We start from the raw sequence: 26,968 nt of genomic DNA, 5'->3' as shown, positions 1-26,968 counted from the left end.
GTAAGCAATCATTTTAAAAAGGGTAGATGCAAGAATAAGGGAAATGACAGTGGATAAACAAAAATTAGATAAAAAATAAAATAAAATATATAGAATGTTGTGAAATGAAATGGACTGAAATAAAATAGAAAATAAAAAATATGAATAAGTAAAGAAAATAGAAAAGGTATGATATGATATGTTATGAATTGACATGATATGATATGAAATAAAATGCAATGAAATAAACCCGGCTCACATAGATGACCCCAGTGCTTATTCATTGCCCTTTTAATGGCGATTATATCACAAACTAGTGCGATATAGATCTCAGAAATAAGGGGAATTAATTAGTACTAGCGATTGACACCTTGATAGAGAGGGGACAATTCTGGCAGGTGCACGTAGGTGTGACCATGCTATGAATACGACAATTAATCACGTTAATTAGACATGTGTCATCCCACAAAGATTATGCAGAACTGCGTGTCTTTAGATATTAAAATTGAATGTATCTGTTTTAATTGTCCTTTGAATTAGCAGAGCTGACGAATATACATGTACGAATATTCCAACAAAAAGGTAATTTAGTCAGCTCTATCCTATTAATTGTATCCTTGGATATATTCGCTGAATATGATAATCAGCATACAAACTAGACAGCAAAGCTAGCGAATATACAGACGCTTACATAAAAAAGGGGTGGGGTGGGGTTCAAGGAAGTCTACCCTTATGAAAACAGCACCTCAGCAAATAATGCAAAATACCCTGGCATGTCCCTATTTTTAATTCATGCAGTGGTGAACCAAAGGCATGTTGTCGTTTTCTTTCCTGAAGATGCATTCTAAGTCATTTTTTTGCCACAAAGACTGCCAAATGCCACCATACAGTTTCAAATGATATAACTAAGAGAATTACCGGAAGGCGCCTTTTCATTTTACCCGAAAAATGATATTTGGACTTTTTTCAGCTTGCTTTTTGTTCTATATATAAATGGGCAGATAAGTAGGTCAAATTTACGACCAAAATGTTGAAAAAAGATGCAGTTTAAACATCTTTTATAGCTAACGGAGTGAGCAATTCGCTTATTTCTTGGCATGTCGACTTTATTTGAGTCGTTTAAGAAACTAGTAAAAGTAGTTTATATGTGTTATTGGGAATCCGCGCTCCACCTACGCTCGGTTAAAATATACCTTTAATCACGACTCTTCTGTATCAACCTTCCTGCGTGAACGGTATAAAACACTACAGCCTCAGATGCTTATTATGATCAGACTAATTTCCGCCTAGACACAATTTTATTTATTTTTTACTATTTAAGGAGAAAAAACAAGGGATCGGCAGTTAACTCTACACATGCACCAAGCGAACTATGGAAAAATATACATGTACGAAAAAGAAAATAAACAGTCCAATTATGTTGATTTCCGACCTAGACCTGTATCTGCATCAAAGGGAATCAGTAAATGGGAAACGGAGAAGAGCCAAAATGAATACGCTGTCATTATCTGGCGGAATACGCATGAACAAATAAAGAAATACACTGACAATGCATGCTTACCGATAACGGCACAATGCAATTTAAGGAATCAACAGTAAACCATATTCAGGGACGTATAAAATTCGTTGTATACACATTCATCTTTTCCTCCGAAACGGCCGCAGTTTTTTTTTTTCAAAATCTGATAAGCCTGTATCATTAATCTGCGTAAAGATTCATTACAATTCACCAAACATGAACAACCCGATTCTGGAATTCACTTTCTGAATAGCTTACATTGTTGAGTTGACACTGCTGAGCCCGCCGTGGGCGTGGTCATGAAAATAAAGTTAAACTCTCATCAATATTGTAAACCCACATTGATTTGCTTTCCATATCTTAATACATCCGTTATGTTTTGATGTGTCCCTGAGGCACGCAGCTATGAGCTTTTCCATTTTCTCGACTTATGCCGAGTATGCCAAGTTTTTTACCAGTACACTGAGTTAAGTACGCGTACACATGTACCCTCACAGTCCAATTTTAGAAATAAATGCACTCGGTTATTTACCTGAACATACCAACAACACATGTTGTACACTCTCGTTGTAGTCCACAGAACATAGCGTAACATCCACGGGTACGATTATCGAGTCTTTTGCAGTGCTTGGAATATTTTACGGATCCATTTGCTTCCGAAGTGGATGCTGCTTTATGAGACCTCAGCACTGCGCTGTGAATACAGTATGTAACTATCACTGCACACTGAAGCCTGATCAAATTAAAAGTCACTGCAATTTTCACGTGCTCACATCAGCATTGCGGAGTCTCGACCTCGTTCCTTTTCAATGCCCATCTATTGCACAAAACTGCTAACTATCATTTTGTAAGGCTTTGTAAAGAAAATAAATCTAACACAACACTTTGCCAGCATTACGTCTCATAAGGTGCATGTTCCATTATCCTACAGTTCCCCGGTAACGTGTTTTAGTGATAGAAACATTGCTTGGAAAGAATTACTCACATACACCATGTAGTCTCATGGTGGTGCCCTCAGCAAATCTGTTATTGTTTATGTTGCATAGCCCGTGGTTCTTGCTTAACCAGTTATGATATACAAATGACAGAGCTCTATTTTTCACAAAACGCGTCCTAGCCTGTGAAGTACTTAATAATAATAATAACAAAGAGGAAATATAATCAAAATGACATGCTGTTTTAACTGTAAGAACGATATCGCTGAAGTAATTTTTAATTTGACCTTTTTGCAGACGCTGGCATGGGGATGCGGGTTTAAGACTCGATAATCTAATTTTCATCCCGCTTCATTTCCAAATAGTTAATGACTTGATTAAGCATTATATTGCTGTCAGGGTTATTCAGTACTGGTCTCTCTCTCTCTCTCTCTCTCTCTCTCTCTTTTTCTCTCTCTCTCTCTCTCTGAATGCGCGCGTGTGTGATTGTACATGTACACTGTACGTATGGATATGTACATACACGTGCGTGTAGGGGGGGCACTGTGCGTGCGTGTGTGTGTGTGTGTGTGTGTGTGTGTGTGTGTGAGAGAGAGAGAGAGAGAGAGAGAGAGAGAGAGAGAGAAAGAGAGAGAGGTTAAGTCCAATTTTAGAAATAAATGGAACATAGGAAGGAACATGTGAACGCCTTAATCGACAGTTTGCAGTAATAAAAAGAAAAAAAAAATGATGTGGAACAATGTCTCACCTGACAGAAGCACAGATATAGACAAAAATAAAACTACTTCCTGCAGCTAAACCCTGTCATTTTAATATATTCATACACACACAATCGCTACATAGAATGATACTCACCGGCGTATATCACTTAACCAATTAATATCGGGATGCCAATCGGGAATACAGAATCAATGCGCAAAAGATAAATAAGGTGCACTAAGTGCACGCAGACAACGGCGTCACCGATTAAGTGCATCCCGAGCGTCTATCACGAGCAACATGTATAATAACCCATTAACTGTTACTCCGTGGCCCATATAAACAGGGTTCTGAATCACGTCGCAGTGCGGGAGCCAATAGCAGTTCGTCATACCGTGTTCACATTTTGAATGACATCGAAAAAAATGTCCATCCTCAAATGTCTCCGTCCAGTGTAAAATGACGTCGTCGCATTTACATATTGCAAAATAAATGGGTTCTCAAAGCACGTTAATCCAACAACAAGTAGTATTACACGCAGAATGTTTCAGTTAAATGTCAATCAAACTGTGCATTATAACTATTGTCCTCCTCTTATCATATTGGTCATTGGTCATTATTCGGTCACCTACTTATATATCAGAGACAAATGAGTAGATTGCTACCGCACCGAGACCTAACGTCTGTGGTAGCTATAATGGCATTTAATTGAGTACTGATAGGGTCATAACTCGATCTAGTTGCTGTGACAAAAAGGCGAATATGTCATTAGGAGAGGCACTAATGACTATGCACCAATATGTACACGGATGAGTATAAAGTTGGTTTTGTTAACCACAAGGAGGTGACGGTAAATGACACGAAAAGGAATTATTAACGTTCAAGCAACATAAATACATGTATCAATTTGTTTTATTATGTAAGACCGGGAATGCAGACGAAAATTTTCGTCTTATTTTTAGCAGAGTGCCAATATAATACTTCAATAACTGTGGCACCTGACATTTTACAAATTTTAATGAACATATTTTGAATATGCTAACCATGATTTATCATCATAATGCTTCAAAAGGATTTCTATGCTTTTGATATTAATTGGCATGTAGATGAAGAAATGGTAAAAGTATTAACAATTTTTTTTAATTTAGCCTGTTTAAGGTCAAATATGGTTTGCAACTAGAGCTGTTTTTGTACATCTAAACACGGCCTCTTGTACTAAACGCGTACATTATCATGATTTCAACACGATACATATTTCATTAGTCAGCACTGCTGAGTCAGAGAGATTTTGTTAAAGGTTAAGTTTCCCCGATAAAGTTTCCTCTGTTCCTACTTCAATAAAATACTTGTCATCGATTTGGAACCTTTTAAATATTTTGAATGTCTACACTGCAATTGCCGAAGTATTTATCTTTCTAATTTGAGCTAATGGAAACTTTGTTTGATAGCTTAAGCGACATTTAAGGTCGCTTATGACATCTTGGCAGGCGCTTGGTAAACAGACATGTAATTATAAATAACTCAAATGGTAGATTTTGTAATTGATAATTTTTTTTGGAATTGCTATCATGTGACATAGGAAATTGATGCCGTAGATCTGCTAGAACAAGTCGAGCATCAGCAGGATTATTCAAGGCATATATCCCGACGGGGTGGCAGTGTGTTATTTGAAAAAAAAAAGTACCAGAATTTTACGTAAAATATACTTAAAACCGAATAAAACGTACAGCTACATGTATAACACCACAATCAACATATGATCTCTAGGTAGAGGCATGCATATATACAGGTCTACGATGAAACAACAAACAATGTAATATGTTACCTGTAATTTTTTAATATTAAAATAAAGTATATCTCAGTTTAATATCTTGAACTCAGTTTTAATGAGTTTTGATTGGGTGGAAGTCAAGTCGAAGTTACTAGTAGATGAAATTCCGCTTGTTTGGTCTTTGAAGCGATAATGGTTTGAGTCATAAGTAAAGTCTCTCCAAAGTTGATCTGGATTCAAATAAAATGTGGATACACTGGGCATGCACTGTTTTTCATAGCTTAAAGGTTTTATTTCGTCTCGGTTTCAGTGTCACCTTACTTGCTGCGGTTATATTTGAACATATTATTTGTTAAATTTCTACCATTAGATACATTATCGTAGCTGCAACTTTCATGACTTGAATTGACCTCACGTCATTTTCCAATATATTCGGAATTATATTATATTATATTATATTGCATTTTACCATATTACTTTTTACGTTGAAGCCCAATGAAAGCAAAGAGAAATCAGAATGTTTACTGAAGCAAAAATGAATAAATAGATTAGGCTACGTAAATTAAAAAAAATCAAGAACAGCTATTCGAAAAGAGCAATCAAAGCCTGAGATATCTCTATGAGTCACAACATGTAAGGTAAGTTAAACATAAGTTTAACACTAAGTTTTAAAATTTATTTAAACAGTTGTATGATTAGATTAAGATTACTTTTTTATCAACTTGTTTATATTTAATGTACGCAATTGGTCAAATCCTATTTACAATCTATAACACTGTATCGCTTTGGCCAGACAAAAATAGGAAATATACTAACTAACTATGATGCCTGAACTGTACTGCATATTAAACCTAGCCAGAACAAATTGGTACATTTCAAAGTTCCATGAGTTTGCAGAAGAGCATGCATATAATTTTTGTTATAGAAACATTCGAAATAGCCAAATAAAATAATTTAACACCTGTTCATAGGCCACTGAAAATAAACAATGAAGACATTCTAAAGACATCCTGCATCACAACTGGATTCTTGTGATTGACTTCGCACTCATTTACCCTTCACATTGGCCTCAGGCGCTTAAATCTTCGCATTGCATGAGGAACTATTTTTATTTCCTTATCTCAATATTTTATCTCGGTCGTTTGTCAAAGAGATATATGAAAACGCATGGTATATCCTGACTTTCTCTTTTTAAGAACCATCAGCTTTGGGGAACACTATTTAACTTATTTATTCTACATATAAGGAGCTCGATAATTCCAACAGAATATATAAGTATATAGTTACACTTGCCAAAGGCTTAATTTCAGTGATAATGTATATTATATGACGCGCACTTGAATTTTCTATAGCAATTTGCCTAAGGATATGCTGGCTATGAAAATTAAAGAGAATGCAATATTTCATAACAGATAATACTGGTATGTTTATCTGTAACACTGGTGTATTTTAAATGTGAAACCCAAAATTACCAAGCAGTACATCAGAGCTATAAATAACACTAGAAATATGTAACAAAAGTAAATATTTTGCAAAGGAGTGACAATGACTGATTTCCTTCACCAAACACCCTAAAAAGCATGACACACAAAACAAAAAGAACAACAGTGATTGTTGTTGTGACACAGCAGCTTGAATGATTTTTCTATATCAAGGTTCACTTTACGTAACGTCTTGTACCCCCCCCCCCCCCCCCGGGCTGAGGTTGGGGTGCGCTAAACCGCCATGAATATTGTTTGTATAATTTAAAAAATTCCGTTGTGATATAAGTACATTCTGACGGTTGCGTATCTCAAATAAAATAATATTTTACAATAATTAACTCGGTGCTTAAAATGCACATCAGCCTATATTGAATTTAGAAAAGTTTCCATGTGGACTCTTGTACATCACTTGTATATTTTCAACGATACATGACTACATGTACGTTTTATTTCAGTGAGCCCATCTACGGATATTTGAGAAATATACGTCAGCTACAATACCAAAGAGTGAAATAATAATTATCTCTCGACCTTAATCTTCAGCCTACCGTTTAAGTTTCTACGTTAAAAATTCAAAATATTTCAAGGAAAAGCTTCCACGGTTCATTGTTTATTTTGCACGGCTTATTTGATCCGGCGTAAAATTATTTTATTTGGCTATTTCGAATGTTTCTATAACAAACCTTTTTTGCATGATCTTAAACAAAACTCATTAAAATTTTGCAATATACTTTAAGCGTACATTCACGGCTTTATCGTACTGGAATATCAAAAACGTCCATATCATCCGATATATCAATTTATAATTTAAAAGGGGAAATACATGGAATAGGTACGAGCATGAAGTGCTCACAAAACTAGTAGACCATCATCATCATAATTATAACTTATTTGTGTGTTGCCAATTATTTATTATTTAACGTAACCACTCCTATACTGACATTGGTGCGGTGAATCAACCTCTGTTTTTAATTAAATTATTCGTTGTTATCATCACATTGTCAACGCAAATTAAAAAATAAATATAAATAAGGATAAAAAGGCTTTCAACCTGTAGGCTTTTAAGCTTGTGTCTGATAGAAAGTGCAGCTTGCAATAAAGATTAAATTCATCGATTGCGATGTTTGATAGTCATATTCACCACAAATGCGTATGTTTTGATTTTTAAAGAAAATATCGTTGGAAATCTAACTTTATTGCACCGGATACAGTATGCATTACAAAAATACTTGTCTCTTAAGGCAGGGTGACGGTAGGATAAAACTGAATTGTCACTATTATTTTTACTAGTGTGACGTAGAAATGACCGGGCAATTAATCTATATTTGCGAAGATTCATAAAGAAAAATGATTATCCTATTTCATATTGCATAAATTAGGCCCGACACCAGTCGCCAAAAGCATGCTGAAGTCCTACATTTCATGCAATTAGATATCTGTTTTTCCTTCCATAAAAGCTTATTGATCGTTGCATTAAACAAAGAAGACACCTGCATTATTTAGCTACATCAATGTGAAGAACAACGCTGCTTTTACAGCAAAATGCTTTTAACATGATTACAGTTTGCTCGTCTAAAGCACAGAGAGGTGGAACCTTTAAACCTTATCATTCATGGTCAGGCTGCTCAGTTAACAAGATAGATACATGTACAAACGCGAGCGATCATCATCCAACTAAGCAAAAAATAAACGCTAGTCTGAGGTGGTTTTAAAGGAAAATGTGTTGGTTTGTTTTTTTAATCATCTCTGTTTTTTGGCGTTTTTATAACCTTTGATGAGAAATACTTTTTAAATTTACTGCATAAATGGTTAACTATCAGTGAATAGGAAAGTGCATAATGTTTTTATACATTTTTTTTTTTTGCATTTTCGTTGTATTTGTTATTCAAACGAAATCGAATGTAAAACAAGACATAAGTCTCAACAAAAAAATCACCTAGATATCCGTAACTACTTTTTTTTTGTTTTTAATGAAATAAAAAGATCAAAACCTAAGCATGAATATTTACACCATAACTCTTAGTTACATAAACATCAAGGTCTTTCGTTTGATAAACGGTGGTTGTTTTTTATTTTTCACTTAACTAATATAGACTTTTATATTATAGAATTTAAGATAGCATTGTTATAGGTAAGCTAGTGCATTAAAGTATTTTATTTACAAGCGTTTTTAGGGGCAGATTGAAGTCTAATTATATAATACAGATTTTGTAGAATCAATTCAACTGTCTCTGACTACAATTCCTTATTTTATTTTTTTCTGTTTATTCTTTTTTGCTTACAAATTTCGCTCATATGAATATAACTAAATAAATGAAATTAAACGACATAACAAAATTTATAAAATTTGCACTAAAAGACGAGCAAGTCGCTAATATTTTTTAAACATGATTTTTTTCGCACAATAAGAAGTCCTAATTAATATTACATTGCATGTACAACTAGTGGAATAAATCATGATGGCAGCTGTGGACTGCTTGAAAATTACGTATAAAACAAATGTAAGACTCAAATAAATGTGTGGATAAGCATAGCTAAATAAATGTCTGTAATTATTAATCTAGGAGGGAATTCGGACTGTTGTAAAATCGCTAAACCCACTTTTACACTGGACGGCGTCCTTTCTGCGTCCCGAAGTACAGCCCCGTTTGGTAGTAAAAAAAATAATACTTTTCGTGCCGACAATTGAATGATCATTGAGCATTTATTCTGCAACCAGGAGAAACTTATGCCTCCTTTCTACGACCACACCGATGCCAGTTTCATGATGGCACAAAGGACGCAGAAAAGACGCCGCGTTCAGTGTACAGGGTGTTGAAGTCTTTACAGAAAGGTGACGTCATTAAGGTGAAACCCCGGTCAAGATCTAAACCATTCGGTCAGCCAATTTTAGCTCTCGTTTCATGGGCGAGTGGACATAACTTTTTCATACAATTTGCCATAATGCAGATTAATGCCCCCCCCCCCCCCCACACACACACACATACGTCATTGCATTGTCCTTGACATAGACGTACTATCCAAGAGTAAAAAAAGTGGGGAAATTAGTTTCATTGGGTACGTAAACAGTTTGATCAGATGATTAGCATAATTATAAATTGTGATCTCGGCCGCTACTACTGTATGTCTGTGACGTTTGCAAAACAACACTACGACCTCAGCCAAGTCAATAACTGCATAGAGGATAAGATCCATCCGTTTCTGAGATTATCAACCCAAGCAAATCTAGACGAAGTAAAGACGGAACAGTCAACAGAGTTTTATAAAAAATATATAAAGATATTTATCTAATTTCCATAGATAGTTTCCAGTATGTCAGAAATAAAAGATAAAGTGACACCAGATGTCTTATCATCTACATAAAAAGCAGTCATCAGTTCAGATGCCGCAACATGTTGTGCGTGGTTGATAATAAAGGACGAGGAAAACCCGGAAATATTAGCACTAATGTACTGTTCCCTGTGTATAAATTGAAGGTTAATTGTAAAATCTGTATGTGATGCTTATTTATTTACTTATTTATAAATGAGATCATTCAATAGACGTACGCAACGATATTGAATTTGAGAATACCTCTAAAACATTCAGTAAAACAGGGTGGTGCTATTATTAAAGCAGTCTTTCGTCACGCTTCCACAAACATTCTCCGAACGACATTTTCCTCATTGTATTGGCAAATATGACATTTCTTTTCTGTTTACCAGTCTTGCTATTATTTTATTCATAAGTTTGCTAATTTCACTGCCGTTATCTTACCACGTGTTTTTTTATTATTATTATTTATCGGGTTCCACTCTTTTTTTTTAATACACTGCTCCCTTTGGGGCCTCTGAATCGTAATAAACCAGTCGTCGCCGCTGTACGTATGGCCGGTGTATGGTCGTCTCCAGTATGTTCAGTGGCCAGTTCAATAAAGCCATATTGGCATTTAAGTAAAGAACCAAAGGTAGCAAGGAGCCGTAAATAATTGGCTTCAAACTGGCCATTTTTTTCACCTGACGCGTGAACGAAAAGAAAAAAGCCTGTAAATCTAGCACATAAATCAATGGTTTAATCATACATTAAGTACATAATTGGCCTCAACAATAAAAGGACCGGCGCATTGAGAGAGCGATACGTGAACATTTATTATCTCGAACATGAAGCACCGCGCCCCCACAACGTCTGGAAGACGCCACTATTCAGGGTCCTATAAAGGGGGATCTCGAATGTGAAAAAAAAAAAAGATGCTGGTTGTTGTACACCTTTTATTTCATGTGGGCACATGTTGCTGAAATGAGAGACTTTTTTAAAAATCTATATGTGCTCCTTGTTTGAATATATGTTATCCTATTGTGTTTGATTGTTTATCACAGTCTCATAAATATATAAACAGTTCAATCAGTCAGTGCATTTATCTATCTTCATGTGTATTTAATTTTATTTATTATTTCTCGAAAAAATAGATCTCTCCAAGTACGATGCGCTGTCCGTAAAACAACTGACACGTTTCGTAATCTTTCACGCCACTTTCCATTGCATTTCGTTTTCTACATCGGCATGGAAAAAGAGGAAGAAAATGCTGAATAAATAGCAAAAGCATAAAATAAATGGGTGATATCTTCCCCCGTTCTCCTAAATGAAGATACGTAAGTTTGAAGAAAACAATCACAATCAATTTACTATTCAAGCATTTTGATAAAATATAAAACATATTAAATCAAAAGTAAATATGCTATGGTATTACTGTAATAAATTTTAAAGAAGAGCAAAGTACCCCTGTTGCTGCTTATGCTTTTTTGATTCATTATTAAGGGAATTTCTATTTATTTTGTTTCAGGCTGCCATTTAGTGAAAACAATCGTCCAAGGGCCGCATAAGCCGATGATATTTTTGGCTCCCAAAAAGTAGGAAATCCGATGATAGTCGATAAAATCTCATCCCTGTATTTTGCATCCACATCGTATTATTTTATATTAAATTTGGGTTTTTAGGTCCAAACAGACTACTTTTCTCGCAACCGGGATTTTAACGCGCAATACGACACTGTCTTAGTGTAGCTTATCCTCCCTATCTTAATTCTGATTCCGCCATACAGACATGCACTGTTATTTTACATTTGAGCAACAATTTTGTCTATACTGATGTTAAGTTTTTCCAACATTTCAAAAAAATGACCCAGATTCGTTAATTCCTTATTTTCCGTTTAGGAAATAAGTTCATCACGCACAGAATCACAAAGAAGATAAGTGGGAATTGTTTCTTCCATTAATGAAATAATGCATCCAACTTGGAGTTAGTAATAAAACATCTGCCTATAGCAAATCGTCGCTCATAACAGTCCGTGGTAGCAGGAATTACGTGTAATCAGTCATTGTTTCTACGCAAAAGAAAAAATGACAGTTTATAATCAATGTTTATGACGAACAAAAGATGGTGGTGTAGCTTGAAGTTCTTTCCGTCTTTCAAGTACATGTATGTCAATATCCCCAAATGCGAGCGCAGAGGTGGTTTGCCTCAGGAAGTGATAGATCCTCGAATTATACCTGGCGTGGCAATTGTTATAACAGGAGGAGAAACAACATGTCATTACAAACGCAATCACGGTTAGGGATTCAATTTACGCAGCAAAAACAAACTCCTATAGATCCACTTTCCCCAATTTCCCTCCGATTCTTTATGAAAACGTCACTTTTGCGGCAGACGATGTACGAAGTACACCTGTCGTCTGCGTCAAGAGATAACCTCCATTGTTCCAACCTAGTCGTTATCCGGTGTTAGTGCGTAATTACAGCGCTGTGGCACCTCTCTTATCTCCTACCTGAATAGCTCTCGTGTTTTCATCGAATAATTTTCTTCTATTTTTGCACGTTTTCATTCTTCAAATTTTTCACCTGTCGCTTTTTTAATCTACCTGTATCTGTCATGATGCCCATGAGGTAAAGCATAGATTTATTATTTCATTTTCACCCCGAATGATACCTCTAAGTTTTTCCCATCCTACGAATGTTTTGCATTAATTCATAATAAGTTAGCTGAATAGTAAGCTACAAGGAAACATATAAATGAAAATAGGTTAAATATAAGTTTGTGTACGCTGATATTTATTACACGTTTTGCAACGCTTATTCAAAACTGAAAAAAAAAAAAAAAATTCAATTACATAAACAGTGTTCACTAAAGCATTAATTATCAATAGTTTTAATAATAACTATGCCAAAATCGTGCAAAAGCGAGTTTTTTTCTTTTTTTTTTTTTGCCTAAGATTAAATACCAGACTTTGTAAACTCTTCTCAATGGGCTTCGTGTCCACCGCAACAATAAATACATTTTACAGATTTATCACTGCTATCATCTTTCTTTTCCCCGTGCATGTCACAAAGTGCGCTACAAAGTTCACTTTAGTGTTCATTCAGTGCAAACAACAGAGCCACAATTTATCATCCGCTGCCATGGGTGTTTTATAACTTAAAACAAACAAACAAACAAACAAACAGACTTATATAATTAGTATATAAATAGTCAGCTAATAGGGACTTTTGGACAAAATGGATGAAAAAGTCGGGAGCCTTTTTCACCACTGACCAGGAGAGACAAATAATAATAATAATAATAAGAAACACGGAATCTTTCAGAAGATTGAAAAATACATTAAGCTTGTATGTGTCACAGTTACACTTAAATCCAATGTGCGGATAATGGTTTATAGATTAATCGCCACATACAAAAATTGAGCATTAACCCAGAACGGAACGACCGGAGAGGAATAATACACGTTTGGCGCTTATCCATTTCTATGCATATGACCCTTCCCTGCCCAGCCTCGTAATGAAAACCAGCTTTATATAAAAACAATTAGACATATACTTTAAAAAAACTTGGTGACTCACCAAGCCGTTTCCGTTTCCTTACTCTGCGTGCCCCTTACGTATAAACGTTTATGGATTGGTCTCTCTCTTTTGGGACAGAAGTTCCTTCACAGTTAAATTTCTTCAGTTCAAGGATTCCTTTCTCAAATCAATGGTCATTTGCAGCTGGACATTCGCAGGAAAGGCCCCTTACTGGTCACTCGGTGCGTTTCCGCTGACTTCCTGAACAGTATCAAACGTAGTGGACATACGTCCAGTATGTGATGTTACAACAACCCAGGTTAATTCTTTCTAATTAAGATTAAATCCTTACTACCTTTTAGGTATCTGTTTTTGAAAACGGCTGCGTCCACAAGTGTCTATTGATAGCGTCCCAAGAGATGTCCCCCTGTCACGGTGGACAATGTCCAGATGGTGGTGTGAGCGTCCGGGGTCGTGAACGACGAGTACACCGAAATGACCCCCGCCTCGACCACGTACCTTGTCAGTAAAGTGAAGGACTGAGATGAAATGGCTTGATAAAATATGCAGGTAGATGGATACATATACATATGAAATGGGCTGTCGTGCAGGGCGGGTTTTGGGTGCACTCCAGATAGGTACCCCGATAAAAATGGACTCCTGTCGTGATGATGGCCAATTTGCCTTATCCAGGGGGGCGGACCATAATAATGGGACTTTAATGAGAATCCGTGTTCTCTTACATCATTTTCGGCTCCCAGCCCCGCCCCGTTAGTTGACGAGGGGGTTCATTAAGTCAAGCCTGTGTAGCACTGACACGGGAAAGCAGTGATCTTTGGCGACTACCACATCCGCTCCGTCCCGGCTGCGTAACATATACACATTGATCAACGCCCTCCCTTTATTACTATTAGGCCGTTGTCAACCACCAATTCCCTATATTAAAAGCAATCCAGTTCTTGATCACGTCAACGTCTCTCCTATGGTGTGTGGGTATCAAAATAAGTAAAATTGTCCGATCAAAAGTACTGGAATGGTATCACCCGTGAGTCCTCACTGTAGTGGGTCATTTCAAATCTCGTGGAACCAATGTCACATTATTTCGATGCGTGCGCGTCACAGTTACGCTAGTGAAATGTCAGAAGTCGCTGCACTGGTACGTTTCTGTGATCGTTGCACTTAAACATGTTGGTATATCTCTTCTCTTAAGGTCCCTTTCACACATAAACTGTACTAGTACACGCATTTGGTAAATGATAAGTTTCCTTTTGCATTTAAGAAGATATCAACTCGATTATTTACCAGTGTCATTCTCTACTCTTGTTAAAATGAGATCAGGTTTTTCATTGGTTGGCTTTTACTCACAGCGCCATCTAGCAACGATGACACTGCAACAGCCAGTAATGGGCAACTCGCATTAAAAACGAAACGATATAAAAACATTGTACTCTGATAGATGGGAGGTAGAAGTATGGGAGCAATCCTCCGTTTTGCGAAACGGAATGTTGGTCCCGGTCCAAGTTCTTCCCTGAAGGGATTGGAATTATTGAGAGCCACAGGATGCTCCAGAAAATAAGTGCTGCCAAATACCCCTAATTGCGTAATACGGTATAAGAAGCCCGTTTTAAAAGACAGACTGCAGACTGTCAGGAGAATACTAATTGCGGTGCAGAAAAAAAAAACAAACAAACAAACAAACAAGCGAACACGAACAACTAAACATGAGATGTTTTCGCCTTAGGTCTTCCATGTGCTTAATTAAAGCTGCATTTATTTTACACAGGCAGGCAATTTCCTTATTCTATTCAAAATGAAAAAAAAAAAACTAAAACTAAAAATAAATAAATGAAAACAAAACTGAAAGCACAGACAGCTAGCCGAAACATGGCGGGTAGTTTTAAGATAATGATAGAGACGCTCAATTCAGATTTACTTGTACCTCAAATTTTTATGTCTTTTCAAACGTTTTAAATTCTCTTCTCTTCTCTTTTATACTATATAAACACACAATATATATTGTAAAGGCATGCGCACAAATGTGTTAATGTACATTAAAGACTGCTTAGATTATTTCAGCATATGTTCAAATGTGTTGAGGAATTCATCAGTTCTAACTAGACCAACATTTTTCTGCTTTTCTTTCTTGACTATTGAGTGACAGAAACTCTTTATCTACATACACGTCATTATTTTTCTCAAAAGACATGGCTATTAGATCTACCTTGGTTATTTTTCTGTTATTTTTTATTGTTTCAACTGAAAATTCAACTTTTCATATTCGCTTTTATTACGCTTCCTGAATGTTAAAGATATACAATCCGAGTCTGATAATGTCCCAAATTTATATTTTCTATGCCTATCGAACATATTGACACTGCTACTAGTACTTATCTTTCCCACTTCAGGCCTTAAAAACCGATAAAATCCCTCAAATTATAGTACCTTATGTTAGAATTTCCCTTCTGAAATGTACATTAAAAATGGCGGTTACAGGGAACTTTAGAACAAAATCAATTAATCAAAAATGGCATAAAACATGAAATCCCAATGCAAGGACGTGTCAATGTCAGTAATTTATGGGTAGGAGATAGTGAATTTTTATTTCAAGGAAAATGTGATTATGCGGGAAGATCCTGAGCAGAAAACCTTTTGTTCATGCGCATCGATAGATCTGAACTTAATCACTGGATAAATTATTCATATCTCATGATTAATCAAATCTATCTTTTTCTCAAGAGCAAGGAAAATAAAGACGACAGTTATACAGCTCAAATGTTAGTTTCTACAGAACGTTCCTAGGTATGGCTCAGGGAGTGTGTTAAAAGTACCACCTCCAAATATACCTACATGCACATATACCGCATATATACACACGGCATATACATGTGTACCCGGTAACGGGATCTGGGCTCAAATGACGAAATAGATTGGACACATCTCCTCTTATATGTACCTCCTCGCTTCACAATGATTATCGGAGAGAATTTGTGACCACCGACATTAAAATATATTTCACATTGAAAAAATAAAAAAAGAGCCAACCGGCTGAGAATGTATCAGAAAATTCAGCGGAGAGAGAACTAAGTTCCAAACCCCTCTATAAGGATGATTATAGGAAAATGTGTTATGTACCATGAAGTATTCTAAATTTGAACACAGCGTCTTTAACGCGAGACACGTAACGTGCGTACTGTTAAACGTTCAAGGGGATTATTATTATTATTATTATTATTATTATTATTATTTATTTATTTATTTTCTACCAGAAATCAGAGATTATCAATGCCACCACCGCCTTTAATTAATTTTTATCGTATTATGAAATAATCGATAATAGTCGACATTTTTCTTATCATCGCTATACCAGTTACACAACTTAACTTAGAATTTAAAAAACAAGTGCCTATGAAGATAGCTTTCGTTTTTTCACAATAAGAAAACTTAAGAAAAGGGGGAAAAATTATGAAGACGTGATTGTCTATTGCACAACGAGTTAAAAACGGTTGTGGCCTGCTTTCACTCAATATATCACGATTTATATCAGCACTTTTTTAATTTTGAAAATTTCGTTTGTATTTAAACACTAAGGAAATTATATTTGGTAAAACAACTGGATCTTCTCTTAAAACATTTTAAAGGTCACCTTACTCCCTTTGCCCTTAAGAGCCATATAAAAACTAAATCACAATATTTATGTTTTCAAAATTATTTTTTCAAAATACCATTCTCTTGGAAATTACACTCTAACAAAGAAAAATAAAACGCCTACCTTAAAAAAGGAAATCTTTCTCCAAACCTCAAAACTTCAGACTATCCCACCACGGTTGACCGCCTTTACCTGAAAATACAAATGTTGTATCCATGTGGGTGGTCTAGGCTAATGAAACACTTAAAGCACTACTTGTCTTTCTGCGACAGACGCTGGGTTTTGTGTTATGACACTGATGTCACTAAAATGATGTGTCGTTATGTTCACATCCCCTCCGCGTCTCCATCTGCGTCCTTTGTACATTGTTAAACTAAGGCGCAAAACAATATACATTAAAAAAAGTACAACGTAGACAGAAAAAAGGATGAGTAAAGCAAGTCGCCTTACTTGTGTCAAAAGTTAAAAAGGTGATGAATTTTGTTATGGTAATGTTTTAACATGAAGAGAATTTTACGTGTGTCTGTAACAGACTATAATGAAAAATACGTCCATGGACACCTAACTGTTGCTTTGGCATGTTTCAAGTTTTAAAACTAACACGCACGACTGAAAATTCGAAAGCCGTTACGAGAGCTTTCGTACAGATAGACCAAGAGAATGTGTTATAATCAACAGCTCTTGTAACGAAATTCAGTTCTAAGTCGTGCGTATAAGTTGTAATGTCCAAGAATGTAAAATATATTTTATAAACACTCAGCTTTCTGGATAGATATAATACACTGTTCTTCACGATCAACTAACTGATGGATGATCATCCGACATTGTTAACAGTGAAGACGAAATTAAACAGACAGTACTGTTACTATTTTTAAAGAATATGCACATCTACAGAAAATAAAATAACAAAACCAAAAACATTTACTTTTCCTCAGTAATTCGGTAATTCTTGCCATCGGCCCGTGTTACTTAAAAAAACCTCAAGGACCACACACATTTTATAGTAACAATCTACAATGGAAAGAGGCTAAATACAAGACAAAAAGTACATGTGTGCCTGGAAAAATGCATTTAAATTGTCAGTTTATACACAATCAGTTTTCGCTGAAATGATGTAAATGGTGTTTCAAATTATGAGAGTTTTTTCCTCTCAAACTAGATTGTTTTAGGTTATAATACATAGTCTTGATGTGCTATTGAGGAGCATACTTAGTCGAGACGATGCATTTCTGTAATCTATTCGTTTCATCTGTTTATTTATTTATTTGTTGGCAAAAACACTGACTGAGACAATGTAATAAACTATGCAACTGTCATGCTAAAACGTAGCTCAATACATCTATTGAATTACATAAGGTTGTCAATGTGCGTTCCGTGTTGATTCAGCAATTTTTTTTTTTAATTCTGTCAAATCTCTAAACGACTCACGTAATGTTGACAATAGTCAAGTTTATACATAATTATCAAACAAGACGCACCTCGATAGCAAATATTCATGTAAATTATTAGCAAGTGGGCGAAAAAATAAGACCGAATTCAGGAACAAAAAAAATACGTTTCTATAGTCAAAAAGAACATTAGAAAGAGAGAGAGAGAGAGAGAGAGAGATAGAGAGAGAGTGAAAGGAAAAAGAGAGAGAGAGAGAGAGAGAGAGAGAGAGAGAGGGGGGAGAGAGAGAAAGGAGGAAATATAAGAAGAATGTCGTCCATTTTTTGGTGTTATTTAAGCGAACGTGGAAAAGAGAAAAGAAAAAGGAATCACTTCAGACATATCCATATGATACCAACCCTCTAAAATAGACACACGTCCCGTATAAGTGGAGGGTAATCTAGCCCCCCTCCCCTCCCTTCCCCCCACAGACCTGCCGTTACCCAAGGCCCCATACATCAAGCAAGTTAAATAACAGGGTAGCGGCTTAATGACCTAGAATAAATGTCTACCACGTTGAGGTAAAAAAACAACCCGGGTCACAAAATTATCGAAACCGGAGCCTGGATCGTTTAAGTCGATGCTATTTTGTCTCAGAATTGAGGGCTACTTAGACACTGAAGATGGTTATTAACGGTCCAGCAAAGAATAAGATAGCCTGGCGGTAAGTGTTTAATACCAGTATTTGAGGATGGTGACAGCGAGAGAAAACAAGCGCAGTAGCACTCGTCTCAGTTTATAATGATTACAGAGAAGAACTACGTCTACGTTTGCGCACCTCATACAAATGTGAGACTTAAAGCGCTCCTCTTCGCAGACAGTCGTTAGTTTTATTTTGACTTCCACGCTCATAATACCCAAATGGAGTCGACTTTTGGTTATCATGTTATTTAGAACTGAAGAACGCCTGGTATATTTTCCGGAGTAATAACTGATATTAAAAAGACATTCAGTCAAACTGAGTGGAAACGTTATAAATGAGTAGCGTTGAAGAATCACTGTCGGCAGACGGCTTTGAAATAGAATAAAAATAAAAATATGGTAGAAATCTACCATGAAATGTTATCACACAGTGTATGCGACACTGGATATTATATTTCTGGAATTTCCATTCTTTCAAAGCAGAATTACATTTTTTTGCTTTACATATTTCTTTTCTTCAGGAGGGAGCTGTATTTCTGTACCATTTTATATGTTTAAGACTTAATCATTTTGGCTAATCATAATGCTTTTCAATTTCGTTAAAAATATCTCCTGTATGCTCAACTGTTACAAAAATTATTGGTAATTATGATAGGCTCAAGAAGACCTCTCTATACTATAATACTGAATACAACAGATAATGCATTGCTACAATGTAACATCTTTACATACAAATAACCCCAGTAAAGAGATTATAAAGATTATACGAGGAAAAACTTAATACAAGTATCCCCGATCCGCGACATAGATAAAAAGACTTGTGGTTCACCACGACGTTAATATCAAGTAAATAGGAAACAAATATTAAGTGGGGAGTTGACCGATCAGAAAAAAAATTACGATGAAGGAATTTCACAATGTATTATTATTATTATTATTGAAAGTCATAATTCCCCTCCTCCCTTCGGTTATGCCTTAAGTGGTGGAAACGAGTGGTAGCGAACCAGCTCCCCCTCCCCCCCTTCCCCTCGCCCAACATGACTCTTACGCTCATGAAAATTCATATTGTCCTCAACGCGACAGATACAGGATACAGCATTTCCATTTTCCGTTGCTTCCTGTGCTTATACAATACCAGTTGGTTGCCAAAAGTGCCAAAAGCTCGTGTTCATGGAATTATGACTTTCAATAATAATATTAATTGACATTGTGACATAAATTTATTAAAGACCCCGTGAGTTTCAAGTAACAAAAAAAAAAAAAAAAAAACCATGACAGAAATTAAATTTAGTCATGAGTCCGTAACTTTCAGGACAAACGCCATGGTGAATAAAATTTAATTATGACTAAGTGAATTTCAAGGCAAAAATTAGTTATTACTTGAAGTGACTTACAAGTTTCATGTAAAAACAATGGTGACAGATATTTAGTCATGACTCAGAGAAATTTTTAAATGTAAAAAAAAAAAAAAAAAAAACAATAATGGTTTGTACGTGACTATGACTTGGTGAATTCGTCGGGTATCCTTTACCACTGAACATACGTTCCAAAGACAAGAAAAACCTGTGGAGACCAAACAATGTGAAACAGGCAATTATATTAAGTAATTTGATGAAAAAGAAAAAGAATTCTCAAGATATAACATGAGACGGTTAAATGGCGACTTGGAGAAAGTTTCACGTTTGACCAAAAACAACGGCGGTATATTTATCAAAGACAGCTTTTTTAATCATTCAGCTTCATTTAATTGCCACCTCGCTTTAATTGAAAGTAATATTATTAATTGTTTTTATACAATTAATCTACAACGATTTTGAAAGTAAAAAATTGATAAAATATAATGGAGACAAATTAAGATTTGAAATAGAATACAATTTTCCGCACACCACACTGGCATAAGGAAAATAATCTTAAATAACATTACACATAAAGTGCACTTATATTTGTGTGTGGAAAAAAGGAAGGGAAAAAAAGGAGAGGAATGATTGAAGATCGAGAACAATTTAACCCTACGCTGCACGTAATATTGCAATGAATCTGAAATCCGAGGTCAAATGACAAAGATCATTTCCAATCTGGCGAGACCTATCAAGTGTAAAATCAATTTCATCTCAACGCCAGTCTTTGACTCCGTGACACCAACCCTCTGCGCCGCTTGCGTGATCTTCGTCACATATTCTGTTAACCCCAATGCTACTCGAGTGCTATTTGTGCGTTATACCCGCAACAACAACGCCTTCGCGAAGATCCTCAAGTTCGCAGAAAAAAAGAAAAGAAAATGGATGAGGGAGTTGCATTTTTTTCTGAGATAATTGCAGGACCTGTGGGGTTTCGGTGATTTGTTTGGAGACTCCGATCAATCCACTGAGAAGCCCTAGATCACGTGACAGTCAGGTTTGGTTACCAAGCGATTAATTTGAGGTTCTACAGTTTTATATCTCCAAACCCAAACGTACACTTCGGTTTTAGATTTAGAGATAAACGCCTGTTTTCCCAAATATTCACACTCTCAAGACATTGATTTGCTTAATTACGGAAGTGTGATATCAATTATAAAGTATGTTATTCCTGCTCTAGACATGTATGTGATACAGCTACATATCGAATACTAAAACCTTAAACTCACTTATATGTACCCCATGTCTAATAGAAACATCCAAAGATCAACAACATCCATGTATTTCAAATTAAAGAGGGAATGTATCCATCTATATATATAAGTTGAACACGTAGAATTACATGTAGGCCTACCCATAAAATGGACACTAAATACGGCAATTTGTGCTTGAGTGACACTTTCTTTGAAAATCATTGATCATCTTTGTACTGAATACTCTTGTCAATTTTGTAGACTAAATGGATTTAACAACAACATCAACATAACCACAACAACCACCACTACCACCAAGAACAACAAGAATAATAATAATAATAATAATTGGTAATGATGGTTACACCTGCAAAACAAATAATGAAAATACCTTTAATTGTAAGACTACGAAATCTTATGTGTACTTACATTTACGGTGCAACAATTATAGTTGGCAAATGCACAAGGCGACATACATTGTAGGTTCCTATTTCCACGAGAACATGGTGCATGAATAACGCTAAAATAATCACGAAGTTCGGACAGATGCTTCAAACAATGGTCAGTCGTCGAAATGAGCAGGGTATACTTGTGGGTCAAGGAACGATTCCCATGCTACTTGTGTTACTGCTACAACTAGCTGGCACTGTAGTACATGTATTTGTATAAGAGTCGCGACAGTGTCAATTTAGTTGACGTGTTGAGTCGTGTTTTTGTTCATTCCCACTTGGATGAATTATAGGTCTTCGTTAACGTAGTCTAGGTCAAAGTCCGAAAGCAGTGCCTTACTTTTGCAATGTTAATTTCACAAAGGACGGAGTAGTGCGCTGAGATGAACGGAGGCTACTGCATCTTACTTTTATTTCATTTCATTTCTTTTCTGTTTTGATGTCCATAAATAAGTTTTATTAGGATAAATCGCGGGAATCTTATGAAGAGAACGAATGTGATCTTAAAATGATCCGTGAAATGTACCTTTGTTTTGTACAATTGTTTATTTCCTGTCTAATGTTTAGATTTATGATGTCAACATCAATAATATAGTTGTGGGTAGACGGCAGGGGACAGGAAGGGGGGGGGGGATATACAGGCTGGGAGCAGTCCGTTCCGGAGGCAATGGACAATCTGTAAACAATAGCTGTGTTCCTCATTTTATTCAAAAATAGATATATCATTCGATTTTCTTGACATCAACAATGAAGCAAAAAATTTTTAAAAAATCCAGATTTTGTAACGAAAAACGACAAAAAGTCCAAAATAAGTAGAAATATTGAACAACTAATACGGCAAATTTTTGCAAGTTTTCTTCGATGATACACAATGGGAACGTTGCCTGGGAACTAATATGCACCCAGATTACCTCTGAAAGAACAATGCTACTGTATTTTTTCACTGACGTAATGCATATCATTTGCTAACCCTTGCGTCTATAAAAAGCTGCGGTGCTGCGTCGTCGTCTCCAAACCGGAGTGCTGGCTTTTAATTACATCGCTTACTCAGGTGATTTTACCAGCAAATTGAACGCAGTCATAAATCTTGCAAAGAGCGATTTTTTTGCTTGCTTGTATATATATTCGGCATTCAGATCAAATATTAATATATTAATAAATTCGTTAATCTATTTATTCAATTTCCATTTATTAATCAATTATCTTATATATGTATTTACGTGCATCTCCACATTTCTCCACCTACATGTACCTGTACACAATAAGTTTGATAGAAAATACTAATGTCATGCCTTCAACCGGTTTTTTCTTTCCACCCTCGATGACCAAAGACGCTTGAATCCCATATATTTTAGGTAAACTATACTTAATGGTTTTGCCCCAAGAAAATCTGATCAACACATATACTAAGTATATATATATATATATATAACGTAAATAATTGAAATCCTCCCACCGTTATAAAGAATCATATTCCGTTAACTTCTTTATTCTTTCTAATTTCACATTTTCCAATTATTTATATAATGTAACTTAACTGAATTTAGCTTCCTGTACTGGGCAATGAGAGCAAAGGACCAAGGAAACCATGGAAAATGAAGCAATTCACAAATGAAAGTATCATAACGTTTTATAATTAGTTGACGATAAAGTATTCTCGCGAAGATTGATCGGTATGTTTATGCTCAAAATCCGTTTAAAACTGAAAAATAAATAAATAAAGACTGTCAATTTATATAACCTACATAGTAGTAATTGTCTTTTACCATCTCGAAGTTGGGTCAGATTGCTGACATTGTGACGTTACGGTATAATCTTTGCCAGTGTGAAACTGTGACTAATTGTAAATACACCAAGTTACTAGCGTCCTGCTGTAGTAAGGTCCTTTTAACTGCTTTGGTGTCTATCGTCTGTCATCCATGGCGCAGCAGACGACAAGCTGAGGTCCGCGTCTCTCAAAAAACAAGTTAGAGGCGGCAAATGAGCGCACTTTTATCGCAAGTCTCGTTGCTGTGAATTATTGGTCATCAGCCCGGCTTCATGTGTCGCGAAGCCATTTGCCTTCACCGGGCGAATCAGTCTGTTTTCTTGAGCAGACGATAAAGAACTTTTCTTATTTCTTTTTCGCTATTTTCGGCAATATTTCGATAATTTCCTTGCGTTTGGCATGTCAATACGGTCTGATAAGTAAAGTCACATACACGTAGGGGGCGTTTACTAACAGATGGACCAAAGTACACTGAAATGTTCAGAATTACTCAGAATTAAGTCAAAGTTTCGATTGTGAAACCGTGTCCCAAAACGATCACAATTCCATCACGAACGGCAGTTTTAATCTGATACAACCAAGTACAATTATTGAGTTAGAAAGTGATGGATTAAAGAGAATGGATGCTGTAACTGATAGAGATTAATGCCTGTGTCGTCATACTACGACTTCTGGGGCTGTGATAGCCTTGCAAAGATGGCGCCAAGGAAGGCAGTTTTCAATTTCAATTTGTCGAGCACAAAAAATGACCATACACGAAGGTCCATGAAGACGGTAATTTCATCACCAAATAATCACATGGGTGTCAAAGTTACTATTCACGATGCCTATAATCTTAGGTAAAAAAATACCATCGGTAAAATATATATTTATCTAAAATGTCCTTTTGTAAATGAAAACAGCCCATGGCAAGTTGCATGTGGCCCCGCATATCTAGGCAAATCCCAGACGTTTCGTTTGCACTTTTATATGCTTTTTATTGCTACTGAAATAGAACCCCCCTATTTATTTCGTTTTTGCAACATCCTCAATATATTCCATTAAATCTGTGACCAAACACAACAGCAACAATGTAACAGCAAGATTCTAAGGATTATTAGAGGATTATTAGAGATATTAAATTTTAGGGATAGAGCTCGGAACCAACCTGCGGTGAGGAACCAGCCCAGATTCCATTTCTGCAATATCAGAGTGAAAAGTAAGCAACAAACTGCGTGTACGTGTAGGCGTTCACGTCATGAAGAATAAAATTTAAGGTTATTCATCAATTAAGTTCAAGGACTAAACGTAACACCACATGCACAGCTCTGAATGTATCAGTAAACAGGGGTAGATCCAGAGATATTGTCTTCCAAATTATCTTTGTTGTTTCATTCTCCATTTTTGACCGTCTTCCGACAGAAAAAAATAGATACCTGTCAATATAAACTTTAAAAACTGGAAGACCCAGATGATGGCCGTAGTCCGCCCCTGGTAATAAATAAATAAATAAATAAATAAATAAATAAATAAATAAATAATATACTTGAGATACGCCGTTTACATCTTCAGCATGTTTACATTATCACCAACTTCCTACCTTAAATTCAAATCATTTTACTCGTGAACTGTCATTCATTATTATTATTATTATTATTATTATTATTATTATTATTATTATTATTATTATTATTATTATTATTATTGTCGTGATAATAGTCTGACATACAATACTTTTGTTTTTTTTTCTACAATATAACAGAATCGCTTCTCCAGTTTCGATAAACAATCACGATTGACTAAAAAAAAAACAGCTTTTCTATTTACATTATAAAGAATTGCTTGACTTAACGGGGGAATAAAAAGGGGGGAAGAAAAATAACTAATAAGACATCTATTTAAAGAACGATTAAATGCACAATTATCAAAAAAATCATAATGACTACTACAGAATATATCTTCAGATTCAGTTATTAAAAAAACATCAAATATCCCCAAGAGCTTTAATTTGATCAACGTTTACTTACATTAAAGCCGGGCAGGTCGCTTTTCCTCCAAAGAAACGTTCAGAAATCCCGCCCCAGTTACTTTCCCAGCTGCTCCAAATTTCTCTGAAATAAAGAAAAAAGACAGCCACGTCAGGACCGTGTGTTTCAACCTAATACACTTTTCCCGTTACTCGTGATAACGGGGCACTCTTTGAGCACGCCGACCCATGAGCATACGTAATTCAATTCCCGGGGATGGTACATCCATGCTGATTGAGTGTTTGGGATTGGTAATCGGCGTCAGGAACAATACGAGCCGTCTATGCTGAAAAATAAATCTACTTTAATTTCTGGGAGATATTACTCACATTTTATTAATTTAACTCACATTTATCATCTGTAGATGAGACAAGATGCAACGTGACGCGCGCCGTCGTTAATCATGAAATTGAGCTAATCTCGTTCCCCCGAGCCTTTCGCGCGAGATTCCAGGACTAGACATATATTCTATAAATTTAACTGTCATACTTTGGCCCAATAATAGAGATAATAAACTTGGGTAGACCCAGTAACATTCTGTGGTTCAAATTTTTCCGTCTACATAAATTAATTTGCATTTATCCCGACTGTTCACTCCAAAAATAATTTTATTTAATTGAAAAAAAAAAAATTGGAGGACTGAAATTAAATAAAAAAAAAAAAACATGAAAGCCATTTCATGTTGGTCAAGACTCCTCAACGAACAGTGAAGATTTCCAACATGACACGTTTCTTTCATAACACCAAGTGCCTTGAATATTTACTGATGTCTACTAAAAATTACATTAATCATTAAATATAGATTGAAGGAAATTACAAACATTTTGTAAAGAGACTAAGCAAAAATCGTGCTACGTGTTCTTTGTTGATATATGTACGAAGTCAATAACTACCAGGGCTACAGAAATTATTATTTACTTAGTATTTTAAGTTCTTAACCTGGGTTCGCTAGCTGGGCACTCTTCTGTCCAGTGAGATTTTTTTCACAACTACGTCATCACCCTGGCCCATAGTATATTACTATAAACTTAACTTATCTATACAGTGTATGAAACAGGTTCACAGCAGAGCGTTATAACTAAGTATTACTTCAAATACTGTTAACAAATGCATTCAACCAAAGTGGTATTATATTTTATGTAATGTTGCGACATAAAATGTGCGTAAGTATTGAAACCCCAAAGAAACGCCCTGATTTAATAGGTTTTTTCTTTTCGGAAAGCGGACAAACGCCCTTTGCATT

The 26,968-nt window shown here is 35.6% G+C and overlaps 1 protein-coding gene across 5 annotated transcripts in view; it reads right to left on the bottom strand.

Moving 5' to 3' along the window:
* LOC106153078 (uncharacterized) overlaps window positions 1-25,810 on the bottom strand; it is a 42,435-nt gene extending 16,625 nt beyond the window's left edge. For 2 of the 5 annotated variants that reach the window (XM_013526862.2, XM_086997071.1), the window contains exon 1: window positions 13,257-14,524. The gene's annotated coding sequence lies outside the window, so the exon portion shown is untranslated. Of the gene's footprint in view, window positions 1-2,030; window positions 2,276-3,288; window positions 3,819-13,256; window positions 14,525-16,965; window positions 17,035-25,725 lie in introns of those variants that run through there. The other 3 variants (XM_086997070.1, XM_013526861.2, XM_013526864.2) reach the window with 3 other exon arrangements.
* Window positions 25,811-26,968: the final 1,158 nt, after the last annotated feature.

Source organism: Lingula anatina, chromosome 10, assembly GCF_051362555.1.
Source record: "Lingula anatina isolate TDL-2025a chromosome 10, LinAna3.0, whole genome shotgun sequence".
Taxonomy (NCBI): domain Eukaryota; kingdom Metazoa; phylum Brachiopoda; class Lingulata; order Lingulida; family Lingulidae; genus Lingula; species Lingula anatina.
The sequence above is the reverse complement of the archived record's forward strand: the minus strand, read 5'-3'. Positions and strand labels throughout refer to the sequence as shown.